General features: G+C 49.0%; 1 long non-coding RNA gene across 1 annotated transcript; it reads left to right on the top strand.

Annotated features, from left to right (window-relative positions):
• The first annotated feature begins 1,245 nt into the window (after positions 1-1,245).
• On the top strand, positions 1,246-7,957 carry LOC311601365. Its single transcript, XR_014780549.1, has 2 exons — positions 1,246-1,426; positions 7,505-7,957. It is a non-coding gene; the product is annotated as an uncharacterized lncRNA (long non-coding RNA).
• Positions 7,958-16,858: the final 8,901 nt, after the last annotated feature.

Below are 16,858 nucleotides of genomic sequence, written 5' to 3'. Positions count from 1 at the left end.
CGAGAAGAGAGGGAATGCTCTAAACGTAATCAAGGTGGTGAGGTGGCTCAGAGGCTCCCATGCAGGGGGAGGAGAGAACCGATTCCCACAAGTCGCCCTCTGACCGCCACACACATGCCATGACACGCCTGCACTCTCACACACAGGCATGTCTATATACTTGAATAAATAGTACACAAAATGAAATAAAAAGGTTAAACTAAGCAAATTCAAGCAAGGGCAGGAAGATTTTCTAGAGGAAAAAAAAATTCTGCTTGGCTCACAGAGGCGACCCTGTTGTGTGTGTGGTGCAGCTCACAGAAAGACATCTTTGTCACGCTTTCCTCAGTGGACCAGAGCCAGCTTGACTGGGGTAGGGGGAGAAGCGCCTGACCACGAGCCCACTGCCTGAGGCCCTTCACTATAAGGACCGGGAGGGAGTCTTGCCTGTGCTGGGTTTGACCACAACTTCTGAGATACGTTGCTGTCTCTGATGCTACAACTCTGGTTCCACAGAGTTGTGCTGATAAAATTGAGGCCCAAAGGCTACACTGCAATTCCCACTGCTGGATGGTGGGTTTTGTTTTGAGCATTCCTGATATGGGATTTTTTTTTTTTTTTTTGGTATAAAATAATCCCAGAGCAGGGCATGGTGGCACCCGCTTTTAATCCCAGCACTGGGGAGGCAGAGGCAGGAGGATCTCTGAGAGTTTGAGGCCAGCCTGGTCTACAAAGTGAGTCCATGATAGCCAAGGCTACACAGAGAAACCCTGTCTCAAACCCCACCCCACCTCCCAAAAAATCCCAGAAGGAAAAAATATTAGTTCAGATCTCCTGATTAAAATTTCTAGCATAAGATCGAGTTTCATTTTTATTGTCGCTTTTCAGGATTATTTGTGAATGTTCTTGGATGAGAAAATGTCTACTCAAGTGTAAATGTGCCCAATAAAAGTAAAACCAGACAGGAAGATTGGGAGCCTGCCCCAGCTCTTCCTGAGACCCTGGACAGAAGCTTTAATCTTGCTGAGCCTCGGTGAGCTCACCTGTGCAACAAGCAGACGAACGCCCCTCTCAAAGGGCTGTGGTTAGGATCAAACAGACTCATGAACGTAAGCGCCCATGATGCTTTGCGGGGGAGGTGTACAAAGCTGGTTTTTGCTTGTCAGCTATTTACTGATGGTCTCTTTTAAGCAGGTATCAACTGGGCTGTCTTCCCAGGCCATCTAGTCAGCATCCTGCAGGCCTCTGAGCTGCCGCTCTGGCCACTCAGTCCCAACAGCGGACTCGGTGAGGTCAAAGGGCTTGGGACACTTTGAGACCTCACTGCACCTAGAGCACACAGTTCCTGAGTGGCCTGCAAGGGCTGTAAGGAACAGCTTAGTGTGAGGAGCTCACCTGTTTGTCTCTCAGGACCCACACTGCTCCAGGAAAGCATGCCTTTCCCAAGGTGCCAAGAAAAAGAAGGGGAAGGTAGGGTAGGGGGAGGGGAAGGTGGGGGCGGGGAGGGGAAGGTAGGGTAGGGGGAAGGGGAAGGTGGGGAGGGGGGGAGGGGAGGTGCCAACACATGGGGAGTAAGATTTAAGATGCTGGACACTGTGGCCTCCAAGTCCCCCCAGTCACGGACTTTACATAAAACACTTTGGTACAACAAAAGAGAAATGACACTTTCACCCTCAAATTCTCTCTTTGCTCGTCCACGCATGTGCTGCTGGTACACACACACGTACATACACACATATACACACACACACACACACACACACACACACACACACACACACACACACACAAAGCCTGAAGTCATAACCATACCGTGTGAAAACAAAGACTGTGTCTCATTGCCAGCTGCTTTGATGAAGGAGGGGTGACTGACCCTTGTTCATCTTTCTTTGAGCATAACACATCTTGTCATGTCAGGGTTTGTTTGTTTGTTTGTTTGTTTTTCCCATTGAGGAATTATAAAGCCCATTAGCTGGAGAGATGTGCAGTGGTAAAGAGGACTTGCTGCCCTTCCACCTCAGTCCCCAGTACCCACATGAGGTGACTGACAACCGTTTGTTTGTTTGTTGAGACAGGGGCCCTACATAGCTCTGACTGGCCTTGAACTCACAGAGATCTGCCCACCTCTGCCTCCCGAGTGCTGGGATTTGGTTCCTACCCCACCACACCTGGCTTCTGACAACCACGTGTAATTCCAGCGGCTCTGGGGAATCTGGCCTCCATGGCACTTGCATGCACATTCACATACCTATATGTAGACACATACACATTTTTTAAAAAATACTTAAACTCCAATACCCTATCTATCCCAATGGCCGGTGTCATAGTTTCTGCCTCTTTGTCTCTGGCCCAGCATCATCTCAGCCACACTGAGAGAACAGACCCTTCAACCCTGTGGAGACCAGAACTGTAGACGCAGGGAGCCCACATAACACAAACCCACTCTTCCAAGGACTGGGACAAAGGCATGTCTTTGGGAAGCCCCGTTCCTCCATGGCAGTGGGACGGGGTCTTGGGAGTGTATATGCATCTACATAGTGCAGCTTAGTGTCACAGCCCTGAGCTTTCCCTCTGGGTTCCCAGGTGGCCGGACTGAGATGTCACCACTGTCACCTCAGATGCTCCCTGTGCCAGAGAGGGGCTGCTCCCCTTACCTTCTGCCGTGGCACACTTCCCATAGAACACTTCCCGTGGAACACTTCCCGCTTCCTTTTCCAGCATCACGTCCACCCTGGCTCCTTGGGTGGTGGATAGTAGAATGCGGGGGACAAGGGGACAAACGTGGTGTCCTGCATTGCTACTCCAGCATGTTTAAGAACCGCAGCCCTGGCTAACCTGTAGACCAGGCTGGCCTCCAACTCATAGCGATCTGCCTGCCTCTGCCTCCCAAGTGCTGGGATTAAAGGCGTGCACCACCACCTGTGCCACCACCCCCAGCTTTACCTTCACAATGGAAATTTAACCCCTCAGTTGTCTGATTCCACCAACTTGGTCCATACATATTCAGTGAGGGCCAGGGAGAGCCAGGCTCACTCACCCTACAAATAGTTACTGAGCGTGAGCCACACACCAGCCACTGGGACTCCACAGCAATCCTGGAGCTGAGCTGAGCCCCAGAACAAGATTAACAGGTGGCCAGTGTCATGGAACATTCCCTTAACTAGCATCACCTGTACCTCCAACAGCTGATGAGTGCTGCAGACCCTAGATGCTCCCAAGACACCTGCACCAAGTGAGCCTGCTTGGTTACACCTGCTACCTTACAGTTATCTGAAGAAAATGGAAGGCACCTGTGTAAGCCTTTAACACCTCACTAGAAAACAGTACACACATTTATCACAGAAGAAACCTTGAGAGCAAGACAAATGATAAAGCAGACAAAAGAACTACCCACAAGTGCAGTGCTGTGTGCTCATATGCATGTTAGGTTGTGCGTGCGTGCGGTGTGTGTGTGTGTGTGTGTGTGTGTGTGTGTGTGTGTGTGTGTGTGTGTGTAGACTGACAGGACTGCATTTCTATGTGGCCATGCTGTCCTGGGGCCCCTGTCATGGTCCTCATCTGTTTTCTACCTGTTTGTTAATTGTCTGTGACTCATCAGCTCTTAAAGTTGAAATTTCCTTTCTCTTTAGCTTTGGCAACTGGCATGGCGGGTGTTGCATATTCAACATTTAACACATATGGCGGCTGTTTTTGAACTGTAGAGATGTCCACTAACAAGGGAGTCATTCTCTTGCTATTGTATGTGGGTCTGCTCCACTGCCCTCTCCCGCCTCCGTGTTGTCCCTGGAGGAGTCAGTAGGTAATGCAGCCAAGAGCGAGGGGCTGCAGACGACAGAGTCACACGGCACAGTCATGGTAGACACAGCGTGGTTGGTGCATGGAAAAACTGGTTGCCAACCTGACACACTGGAGCTTGGAGAGAAGCTGGAAACCTCGCCACAAAGGGCATCTCACTGACATCAACGCCCAGCTTCACCAGCTCCGAGATACTTAGAGGTGGGGACCTTTGTAGGAAAACAGAGTTAGTTTCAGGGTCTTTTCTATCCAACAGGATGTTTAGATTATTATGTGCTACCAGGGAGGAAGTCTGCAGTGCCAGGCTTTTAGAATTCAACAGAAAGGGATATGGCAGAGTCCGTGTGGGGGCTGCTGATGCTATCAACATGGGGGAAAGGTAAGGTTTCTTCTCAGCCAGTGTGTGGAAAGATCAATCATTCCCCGTCAGAGACCCAGCACCTGGAGAGCAGCCGCTGGGCAGGAGACAGGCAGCATCTTCCTGGGCCCTACTCAGCAGAACCTGCAGGCACATCCAGAGCTGAGGAACACCGGCACAGACCCAACACAGAGCTCTGAAGGGCCCACCTTTGAAATATGGACCAAAGACCAGATGGCTAGGAGTCTGAAATTAAGAAGTACAAGCAGCAGCAGGAGGAAGGGGAGTCAAGCTAGGCAGTCCTGGAAGTCCGTAGGGTAGGAGTTCCTGTGAATAACACTGGGTCTGTCGGAGCTAACACACATGTATAGACTGGAGAAGGAGAGGAAGGTGGTCCTAAGTCAGACAGGGTTACAGCGTCCATTGGATTGAACACCAGACAGACCCCCTCATGTCCCACGTGGGACCCACTGCTGGTGTGGAGTGGCAGCGAGTGAGGGTGTGGCCAATGGTGATGGAAGAGGACCGACTGTCCAATCAGAAGTGTGGCCTTGCCTCAGAAACTGCATTTCCAAACATGGGCTGTGCCACTGAAAGTTGCTTCCAGTGTAACACGCTGAAAAGCAGGATGAAGCCGGCTGGTGGCCTTTGATCCCAGCCCTCGGGAGGCAGAGGCAGGCGGATTACTATGGGAGGTCAGCCTGGTCTACAAAGTGAGTCTAGGGCAGCCAAGGCTGTTAAACAGAGAAACCCTGTCTCAAAAAACCAAAAAAAAAAAAAAAAAAAAAGGGGGGGGGGAGGGAGGGTGGGAATAGGAAGATAAGAGGGAGGATGTGATGTGAATAAATTGTAGTAAATAAAATATACATTTAAAAAATGAAAAAAGCCAGGCAGTGGTGGCACACGCCTTTTGTTTGTGTTTCAAAACTGGGTTTCTCTGTGTAGCCTTAGCTGGCCTAGACTCACTTTGTAGTCCAGGCTGGCCTTGAACTCACAGCAATCCACCAGCCTCGGCCTCCCAAGTGCTAGGATTAAAGGCGTGCGCCACCACCGCCGAGCCGTGGCACACACCTTTAATCCCAGCACTTGGGAGGCCGAGACAGGTGGATCTCCATAAATTCAAGGCCAGCCTGGACTACAGAGTAAGTTCCAGGACAGCCAGAGCTGTTACACAGAAAAACTTTGTCTTGAAAAAAAAAAAAAGGAAAAGAAAAAGAAAAAGAGAGTTGAGCATGGTAGCATGTGGCGCCCGAGCCACCGTAGTACTGAGTTGAGGGTGAGGGACTGCGGATTTAACTCATACACACACACACACACACACACACACACACACACACACACACTAACACAGCGGGTCCTTCGTGTTAAGAGAGCAGCAGCCACAGCAGCAGCCGTGGCAGCAGTTTATTATTATTGTCCGGTCCCTCCAGAGTTTCAAAAAGCCTTCTTATAGGCAGCAAAACAGGACTCCTCCTCCCAGATGAAATCCCTCAAGAGGTGATTGCACACAAGAGGAAAAGTCTTGAGGAAGGGAGGGGTGCGTTCTCAGAACAGTAAACATGACTAGCTAACCAAGATAAACACAGACATGGAAGCTGCTAGAAACAGAACATGAAACAGCAAGACAGGCAGGCAGCCCAGTCGGGCCTGGTTCCTACAGTAGCATGCACTTGTAACCCCAGAGCTGGAGATGAAGCAAGAGGCGGCTCCTGAGGTGCTGAGTTCTGTTGGTGAGTCCCAGGCCAAAGGGAGACCTGTCTCAAAACAAAAAGCCAGCAGCAACCACCAAAATCAGGTCGATGCCACCCGAGGAGTATTAATCTATGTTGTCTTCTTACCTCTACATGCATGCACACACATGAACACATACCATACACACACACACACATATGTGTGTGTGTACATATACAACAAAAATCCAGGGTGAGCTCAGACAAGCCCACAGACCCGATACATAATTGTGGGATTGTACCTCACCGGATGCTGGGCAGCCTGGCACAGGACAGGGTTAGTTATTATTATTAGCATTTGGCTTTGTGAGACGGGCTCATTGTGTAACCAGGGTGGCCTTGAACTCTCCATTCCTCTGTCTCACCCCAGACAGGCACCGTCGCACCTGGCTTACAGTATCAGTTGCTCTATGTTAGACACAGACGCTTGTAAACTGGAACAAAGTGTCTTTGGGGAGAATCGGCGAACACAGTGTGAGCGTCACAATCTTTCCCCTACAATATTCTCTACTTTCTAAGCATTTTAAACAAACATGCATGACTTTTGTTATATGGGAAAGGGGTAAGTCTGCCTAAGGACGCCTTCAGGCTTGGCCATCCCAGGAAGGAGGAAGCAGGCATTTGAGTGTGCTTTGCACTAGTGTCCCAGAATTCTGTGGCTGTCCGGTCGCTACGGTTGGGAATATACTTCTTCCACGTGTGGTCCCTGAGAAAGCCAAGATCAATGTGCCTGGAGCGAGTCTTCCTGTCGCCTCCTCACACTGTAGAACACACTGAGGTGACAGAGGCCCTTCGGAGAACGCCTCATCTCGCCTCACCTCATCCAAGGGAGAGGAGTTGTCAGGGCCGGGTCGCTCTTAAAGCCCTGGGTCCTTCCTCATGGCGTAGAGAATACTGTAGGAGTTTCTGCCGTCTTTTCCACGCATTTAAGGACTTGTTTGTTTTCATTTTTTGTGTATGTGAGTTTTTCCTGCATGTATGTAAGTATGTGCATCCACATGTGTGCCTGGTGCTCTTGGAGGCCAGATCCTCTGGAACTGGAGTCACAGGCAGTGACGGACGGGCCTTCCTGTGGGCTCTGGGGGGTCGAATTCGGTCTTCTGCAAGAGCAGCCATTGCTCTTAACCACTGAACGGTTACTCCAGCCCCCACATACTTAGTACAGTGCTTTGCCCTGTCTAGTTTAACATTTTTGGACCAATAGGTTGAAGGCCTCAGCCCTTGATGCCAGGAGGAGACACAGCTACACAGGGCACCGGGCAGTAGATAAAGGTCACTGCTCTTGCTGCTGCTCCTGGTTTTAGGAAGGAACCTTAAAAAGATCGAGGGTGACTAACTGGGGAGACTGATGTGTGTGTGTTTATGTGTGTATGTATGCATGCGTGTCTGTATCCATGCATGTATGTATATATGTATCCATGCATGTATGTATATATGTATGCGTGCATGCACGGCCCAGCAGATGTCACCTCCAATGCAGCAGATGCACACACGGTTAGGCCACGATGGTGGCTTCGCTGATTTGAATCCCAAGTGAATCCTACTTCTCCTTACACGTACAGAAGTGTCGCCAGGGTTGGTAGGCCCAGCTTAGGCCTCTTTGTTCATTTGTTTTGGTGTTAATTTCCCTAATTTCCAACAGGTTTCTTAGAACTCCACTGTACCTGCTCAGGGACTCAAGAAGGCTCCGCCTCGCCCGGGCTCTCTCATTCGGACGGAGTCATTTTGGGACACAGGGCTTCACTTGGAGCCTGACATCCTGACGACTTTTGACTGGCGGCCAGTGTTCTCCTCGGTCTGCACAGAGCACATGTGCTTCCTCGGCCTCGGCTCTGAGAACTTGAATTTACTGGAGGGGAAGCACCTGTAATCCCCGTTTGGAAAAACGTCTGCTTAATGGCAGTTGTCCCGGATGTGATACACTTGACAATGGAAGGCACAGTGGGATCAGGTCTCATTGCAGCCTGTTTCATGTGCAGATATAATCAGAAATTTGGCCAGCTATTTGGAAATGGCTGGGCCCTCCAGATAGCTTAATCATTGAGGTAACAATTGTTTGATTTTTTTTTTTAATCAAGCTCTCCATTTGCTATCAGTTCCGCAGGCGTCTTGTCATGTTTTGATTCAGCATCCGTCCTGAGAGGCAGGCAGAGCCTTGGGCATCCTCAGTTACCGCACTCGCCCTTCTTCCTGCCACACCTCCTAAGCAGAGTACTAGCCCTGGGTCCACCTCCTCAGAAGGTACCAGGCTCCCAGAAGAAGCCTTCTGCTTCTATGCCAGGGACACGGAACCCCCTTTCTGTCTTCATTGATGGTTCCAGCAGGGTCTGTAGGGACCAATGGGGCTGACTCAGTCCTGAAGGTCCTGGTGGTGATTAGAAGGGCAAGGGGACCAGGAATGGCTCCAGGATGGACAAGGTACAGGCTCCTGACAAGAGGGTTGAGCAAATATATGAACATGCTGAGGGTAGCAAGGGCAGATTGTGACAGAAGGCTAAGACAGACCCTGTCCATGCACGCGCGCGCGCACACACACACACACACATACACACACTTATGTGTTTTCAAGTTTTCCCCAAAGAAAGGACAAATTTTGACTTGATCAAAAATTAGTGCACTGGGAGTGGTGGCGCACGCCTTTAATCCCATCACTAGGGAAGCAGAGGCAGGTGAATCACTGTAAATTCAAGGCCACCCTGGTCTACAAAGTGAGTCCAGGACAGGCAAGATAATATAGAGAAAACCTATCTCAGGAAACAAACAAACAAAAAACAACAAAAACAAAAACAAAAGAAGAAGAAAAGAAAAAAGGAAAAAGAAAAAAGAGATGCAGAAAAGATGGGATATATTGAAAATAAACAGCAAAACAGTGGACTTAAATTCAACTGTGCCAGTGATTACATTAAATATGACTGTTTAGTATTTGAATTCAAAGGCAAGCTGGATAAAAGGATAGTTCAGAAAAGCTTTGCTATAAAGGTGACAATTAAGGGCCAATGAGATGGCTCAGTGGGTAAAGGAGCTGGCCAGCAAGCTTGAGGTCATGAGTTCAAACTCTGGGCCTCAGCTGGTGGAAGAAGAACCAACTCTCACAGTTTGTCTTTGGCCTCAGTGCATGCACGTGTACACACACACTAAGAGAAATAAATGGAATTTAAAAGTTAATCCATTTCGCTATATAAAAAGAAAGCAACAATTGAAAAATGTTTGAAAGTGAAGAGAAACAGGTCTTGCATCTAAGTCCAGAAAGACAGAAGCAGCGTGGACAAAGCCCTGAGCAGGGAGCACTGTGCAGGGAGCACTGAGCGGGGAGCACTGTGTCCCTCAGGGGAGAGCTAGAGGTCAGCGCTGCTGGAGTGGAGACAAGGAAAAGGAAGAAGCAGACAAGTGGTCAGAGCGCTGAGGAGGGTGTGTCAGTGTGTGTCTGTGTATCAGTGTGTGTGTCTCTGTGTGAGTGCGTGTGTCTCTTTGTGTGTCTATGTGTGTGAGTTTGTAGATGTGTGTGTGAGTGTGTCTGTGTTTGTTTGTCTGTTTCTATGTCTGTGTGTGAGTGTGAGTATGTGTGTATGAGACTGATTACATAGGACCTTAAAAGCCACTGCAAGATCTTTGGGGTTTACTTTGAATGAAATGGAAAATTGTTTTTCATAGTCTGAAGCAAATATTAATTTTAATTAGCCTTGTCACAATACAAGTTATATATGATTTTTTTTGCCAGTTCAAGGGTACTCCGTGAGTTTTAGCAGGTGTGTAGCTGCACTGGGTGGCTGCCATCATCTAGAACATTCTCCGTGTGCGTTTTAGCAGGTGTGTAGCTGCACCGAGTGGCTGCCAGCATCTAGAACATTCTCCGTGTGAGTTTTAGCAGGTGTGTAGCTGCACCGGGTGGCTGCCATCACCTAGAACATTCTCTATGTGAGTTTTAGCAGGTGTGTAGCTGCACCGGGTGGCTGCCATCACCTAGAACGTTTCCACTGCCTGTTCTGGTTCCACACTGTGAAAGTCTGGATGGTGGAAGCTGAGAGATGGCTCCAGAGATTGTGGCAAGAGTCTCGGGAACAGAGAACGACGGCCACCCTGGGAGAACAGGAGGTGGGAACAGCATGAATGAGGTCTGAGCGCACGGCCAATAGGATGTGTCAGCATTTTGGCTGTAAATTGTGAAAGAAAAAGTCACATGTGACTCCAAGGTTTGGCCCAAGGGCTAGGACTGTCACTGGGGGAATGGATGGGGTGGGGGGCGGGTGGGGGGGTGTCAAGGAGGGTAGAAAGAGGAACAGGCTTTGCAGATTCTCATCCTCAAGTGCCTCCAGTTTAAGATTCTTTTTTGTTTATTTGTTTTTAAGTTTTTCAATACAGGATTTCTCTGTGTAGCCTTGGCTGTCCTGGACTCACCTTGTAGACCAGGCTGGCCTTGAACTCACAGAGATCCACCTGCCTCTGCCTCCTGAGTGCTGGGATTAAAGGTGTGCGCCACCACTGCCTGGCCAGTTTAAGATTCTAAGAGAAGGGCTGGAGAGATGGCTCAGCAGTTAAGAGCACTGGTTGCTCTCCAAAGGTCCTGAGTTCAATTCCCAGCAACCACTCCTACCCCAAATAAAACCCAGCCTGGTCTACATAGCAAGTTCCAGGCAAGACAGGGCTACAAAGTGAGATCTTTTTAAAAACAAAACAAAAGAGTCTAATCTACATTTAAGTGTTGATGGAGGAGAAACAGCTCTGAAATGCCTAGTTTATTGGGATAAACCACTCAGGAGAGTCCTGAGTGAGGGGATTTAAGGGTGTCCACACAATCCAATATAAGCTTTAGTGTTTCCAAAGAGAAGGTAACATTTCCTGGATTCCCCATGATGCAAACATTCAGGAGTATTTCTAGGATTTACACTGAGCAGTTACCATGGCCACAGGACCAAAGGAATATCCCTACAACCAGGCCAGCTGTGGTCTTGAATTGGCTTTGACTGAGCCTGCACACTTTACCCTAATAGGCCAGCCCAGACTTCGGCACTCACAGAGATTATGATAACAGAGCCACAGCGTCAGGCTTGCAGACGTCAAAAGGTCATCTCCACACTCACACACCGTCAGTATGGCTAAGAGCTCACTAGTCACATCAGAAGGGAAGTGTCTCCCATCTCCTACGGCTCTCTTCCCTGGATGGAAGGCTCAATTAGAAAGTTCTGTCTTGGGGCTGGAGAGATGGCTCAGCAGTTAAGAGCACGGTCTGCTCTTCCAGAGGTCCTGAGTTCAATTCCCAGCACCCACATGGTGGCTCACAACAATCTGTAATGGGATCTGATTCCCACTTCTGATGTGCAAGAACAGAGCACTCACATACATACAATAAGTCAAACCTTGAAAGAAAATAAAAGAAAGTTCTGCCTCGCTGGGCACTGGTGGCTGACAGCTTTAATCCCAGCAGTTGGGAGGCAGAGGCCTGTGGTTCTCCAAGTTTTAAGTTACCCTGGTCTACAGAGCTAGCTCCATGACAGCAAGGGATATACAGAGAAACCCTGTCTCCAAAAACAAAAACAAATGGATGAACAAAGGAAAGAAAAAAGAGAGAGAGATTCTGTTTTACGTGGAGCACAAACCTACCTTGCTGTTGTTCCTTTGTTTGCAGCTAAGGTGCCTGAGTAAATGCTGAACTACACTTGGTGAGTGGGACACGTGCACGCGGTTTGGCTTGTCCGTGAGGTTCTTGGCCTTCATGGTTTAACGGGGTCTGTCAGATGGTTTAGGTTTCAAAACTTAAACCCTTGGCCTCATTAAACCTTCCCGATCTCTCCGTCAAGAGGTTTCCTGGACGTTGGAAGAGAAAGTAAACCAAATGGATGTTTATTTCTCATCAGTGAAAGCGGAGCGCTCGGGAGAGGTGTGCGGCTCTATTTTTGTTCTTGTGTGGTGGAGAGTTGCCAAGAACAAGCAGAGGCGGTTTCCTGTGGCCAGCAGCAGAGTTCAGAGACCAGCGTTGGTGGCTGGGCCTCGGTGCCGGAGGAGGAGCAGGGGTAGGATTCAGAATCTGGAAGCCACCAGGAAGGTCTTCGATCCACCTTCAAGTCCAGACACCTTATCCTTCACATCCCTGAATCCTCTCCCGCCTGGGCCAAGGACTGCAGAGCATTCCGTTTTCTGCTAATAGGAAATAGATAGCAAGCCTTTGGTACCTCTTTCAGTACCGCCACGGCTGTGTGGGATGTTATGACTACTGGTGTTCTGAGCTACAAGTGCAGGCAGCAGGCCCCCTTTGGTTACATTGCTATATGTTAGGGCACAAACTTCCAAAGGGGTCCAGTAAACCCAAAGCATTTGCAGACTGTCACAGATTCAAAGGTTGAAGACAATTCAGGGGAACACGGACTCCTCAGATGCAGAGTGCAGGATTTTAGACATTCGCCCATGAGACCAAGGAGAGTAGAGATGAAACGAAAGCAATCTGGGGAATAAGCTACCATGAGGTCCTTGCGTTTTCTTTGGTGACCCACGGCAAGTGTGAATTCAGAGTGCAATTTTTTCGAGATTGATTGACTGATTAATTGATTATGTATACAGTGTTCTGCCTGTATGTACGGCTGCACAGCAGAAGAGGGCACGAGATTCCACTACAGATGGTTATGAACCACCATGTGGTTGCTGGAAATTGAATTTAGGGCCTCTGGAAGAGCAGACAGTGCTCTTAACCACTGAGCTATCTCTGTAGCCCTTCAGAGTGCATTTTTGTTTGTTTGTTTGTTTTGAGACAGGGTTTCTCTGTGTAGCCTTGGCTGTCCTGGACTCGCTTTGTAGTCCAGGCTGGCCTCGAACTCACAGCGATCCACCTGCCTCTGCCTCCTGAGTACTGAGATTAAAGGCATGGGCCACCACCGCCTGGCCAAAGTGCATCTTTTAAAAACTAATATTTTAATGCAGATTTCAAAAATTAACACAAAATACAGATTTCCCAGTAAGCCTGAGATGATTCAGAAAACTGCTAAACACTGCAGCATTAAGATAAGGGCCACGGGGCAGACATTGGGCTGCTGGTCCCTGAGCACACCACCTCACTTCAGAGCTGTACCGACAGCCTTTTCTTGCCTACAAGGATAATTTACCGCTTGGTTAGCAGCCTGTCCCTTAGCAGCTCCCCAGTGTGGCTGGCGGGAGTGGGTGAGCTAATGGTGGTGTGCTTAGTAATCACCCAATAAAAGCCGACTGTTCTCCATCTCTGATGGTGATTCCATCACATACCTGAGTGTGTGTCCCGTGGGACATGCCATTGGGTCCCCTACCTGCTCATCTCGCCTCACGCCTCCCTTCGCAAGCTTCCTGCTTGGCGCTGAGAGGCTCTGTGGGCGCCAGTCTGACTTTCTTGGGTTTGCCTTCTATTCTTTCGGCCGGCTCCAGAGCAGGTGCGATTGCCTTTGTGTTTGTTGAGAAATGCTCCTCGCTGCTCTGAGGACATAGGCCTCCGATACAGTGGTCTCTTTTGTTTCCGTTCCTTTGTGGCTGTGTCTTGGAACTGAACCATGCATCCTCTGGAGACAGGAGCACTGGTAGACATGATAACCTTCCTTGGATTTGGCGGGTCCCCAGGATGTAGTAATCTCTCTCCAGGCACTAGAACTACACAGAATGGTCGGGTTTTATTGGTAAAACTAGAACAAGGGCCGACGACATGGCTCAGCATGAGTGGGGCTTGCTGCCAAGCTGATGGGTGTTCTGAGTTCAATTCCCAGAACCCACATGGTCGAAATAGAGGACTGACTCCTGCAAGTTGTTCTCTGTCCACATGAGTGCTATGGCACACATACCCCACCCACATAAAATAAACAAATGTAAACAAACAAACAAACAAACAAAAACAGGCCTGGTGGTGCGCGACTTTAATCCCAGCACTCAGGAGGCAGAGTCAGGTGGATCCCTGTGAGTTGGAGGCCTGCGTGGTCTACAAAGTAAGTCCAGGACAGTCAAGGCCACACAGAGGGGCCCTTTCTCAAAAAAATAAAACAAAACAAAACAAACAAAAAAATCAAGCTGGAATGAGGATAAAGGCAAAATCTACTCATTCATTTGCTTCAGAAAAAAAATATTCTTTTTTTGAAATGGGGTCTCAGATGTCTCAGGCTGACCTTGAACTTCTGACCCTGAACCTACATACTTAATAAAAGTCCTGGGACTAGAGATGTGAGCCACCATGCCTACTTTGTCTGGTGCCAGGGACTGAGCCTAGAACTTCATGCATGTGAGGCAAGCACTATGCATCCCCAGCCCTGTGAGAGCAGCAAGAGCAAATGCACTAAGCACAACACTAGTGCAGGAAAGAATTAAGCAGATGCGTCCATCCTGGCCCACATTACCTTTGCCACCTCTTCAGCATCTAGTACAACACAGCCAACATGGTGGTAAGTTGTCATGGACTGTAGGAACCAGGCTCGACTGGGCTGCCTGCCTGTCTTGCTGTTTCATGTCCTGTTTCTAGCAGCTTCCATGTCTGTGTTTATCTTGGTTAGCTTGTTTACTGCTCTGAGAATGCGCCCCTCCCTTCCTCGAGACTTTTCCTCTTCTGTGCAATCACCTCTTGAGGGATTTCACCTGGGAGGAGGATTCCTGTTTTGCTGCCTATAAGAAGGCTCTTTGGAACTCTGGAAAGAATAATAAACCGCTGCCACGGCTGCTGCTGCAGTTGCTGCTCTCTTAGCACGAAGGGCCCGCTGTGTTATTGTGCGTGTGTGTGTGTGTATGAGTTAAATCCGCAGTCCCTCGCCCTCGACTCGGTACCGTGGTGACGTGGGCGCCACAATGGACAACTTGATGGAATTTAGTCCCACCATGAAGGGCTGAAGAGACGGCTCAGCGGTTAAGAACACTGGCTTCTCTGAGGACCCAGGTTCAATTCCCAGCACCCACACAGCCACTCACAGTTGTCTGAACTACTATTCCAGGGATCTGACACCCTCACACAGACACACATGAAATGCCAATATGCAAAAATAAAAATAAATAACTGATAGAATCACTATGGAAACATGTGCAGTGTTTCTAGGAAGCTTTAACTGAAGAGAGGGGACAATTCCAAATGTGGGCAGTGCCGTTCTTCATGCTGGGGTCCCAACCTGAATGAAAAAGAGACGGTGAGCTAAGCACCAGCATCCGTCTTCTCTGCTTGCTCACCACGGATGCGATGGGACCAGCCACCTCGATCCCTCAGGGACGTGCCTTTCACCCGGGATGGGCTGTGCACCTTGGAGCTGTGAGGCAGTATTAGTCCTCTTTCTCTTGAGTTGCTATTGTCAGGAACACGGTCCCACCACGGAGAAGAGTAACTGAAGCTGCCATGTTGTCCCTCACTTGCTTATGCTCCAGTTTTTTGAATGTTTAATATTTATTAGGCTAAGGGGTTGGTGGGTAAAGACCCTGTCACAGTTTGGGAATTAAGCAAGATGAGGAACACAAAAGTGTCCTGTTTGAAGCTCCGTCTGGAATGAAGGAAATAGATTTCTACCATTGGCTTAAGCAGTGAAGAGAAGATGTAACAAGCGTGTGCACAGAGGAACATAAGATTACGTTTACTTCAGTCGAGTCATCCATCCATTGACCATTTGCTGACTGCTTCCTAAACACCCATGCTGTGCTTAGAACTGAGAAGCACAGTTTCTGGGTTGTTTGTTTGTTTGTTTGTTTTGAGACAGGGTTTGGTTTGAGACATGCCCTGGAACTCACTCTGTAGACCAGGATGGCCTCAAACTGGGAGATCCACCTGCTTCTGCCTCCCGAGTGCTGGGATTAAACAGTTTGTTTTTATGGAATAGCATTTCAGAAGAGTGGGCTTCAGAGAATGAGAAAACAGACTGCAACCTCTTCTGAAAATAGAGGACCAGCAAAATGGCTCAGTGGAAGAAAATGGGGGAAACATCCATGGGGTTGCCCTCTACACACACACATGGCCCACACACTCAATATTAATTTTAAAAAATTAAAATGGAAGCTTGGTGTAGTGGCACACACCTTAAATCCCAGCACTTGGGAGGCAGAGGCAGGCACATTGCTGTGATTTCGAGGCCAGCCTGGACTACAAAGCTAGTCCAGGACAGCCAGGGCTACATAAAGAAACCCTGTCTTGAAAAACAAAAACAAAAACAAAAAATATTAAAATGAGGAAAGGATCATTGGGAATGACAGGTTTGTTTTGTTGTTGTTGGTTTTTTGTTTTTGTTTTGTTTTGTTTTGTTTTGTTTTGAGACAGGGTTTCCCTGTGTAGCTCTGGCTGTCCTGGAGCTCTCTCTGTAGGCCAGGCTGGCTTCACACTCACAGAGATTTGCCTGCCTCTGCCTCCTGAGCGCTGGGATCAAAGGTGTGTGCCACCACACCTGGCTGACAGTTCTATCTTTTAATGTTACGTTTATTAGTATTGTGGGGAAGCACATACCATGGTACACACGGGGTGGTCAGGGACTACTTTGTGGAGTCAGTTCTGGACACTTCTGTATGAGTTCCAGGGATTAAATTAAAGTCGCCAAGCTTGCAAAACAAGTGCCTTCACTGTACCTCCCGAGCCAGCGCCCCGCCTCCTGCTCCATCTCTCTGAAGAGCTTCAGTTTAGCAGCTTCGTTCCGTGCACCCTCTTGTGCAAGTGTAAGTGTGAGTTGTACACAGTTCGGCTGCAGCACTGGGCTGTGAACCTTCCAAAGCTGCGACTGTTGTGTTCCGTTTTAGTCTGCTACGACAACTGCTTGTCGGACTCACTGTCCTCAGCACGTGTTGGGTTTCAGAGTCTGTAAACTGCCTGCCTCGCCGTTGTTCCACTCCCATTTACTTGCGTTGTCCAGGGGCCTGCAGTGGACTGAGTCCCCACTGCTCGGGTGGGCAGGGACTGCCACTGATCAAGCTTGCTACTCCACTCCTGCAGGCTCCTACTGTGCTCCCCCAGTTTCCACTCCCACCCACGCCCAGGTTCTTGAACTCGCTTGCCGCCCCTCCACCCCTCCACCTGACCCCACCCTCCTCTGCTCTTTGCTGT

This window comes from Acomys minous, assembly GCF_964271855.1.
Source record: "Acomys minous genome assembly, chromosome: 1".
Lineage (NCBI taxonomy): Eukaryota > Metazoa > Chordata > Mammalia > Rodentia > Muridae > Acomys > Acomys minous.
Note: the sequence above shows the minus strand (reverse complement) of the source record. Positions and strands in the feature narration are given on the sequence as shown.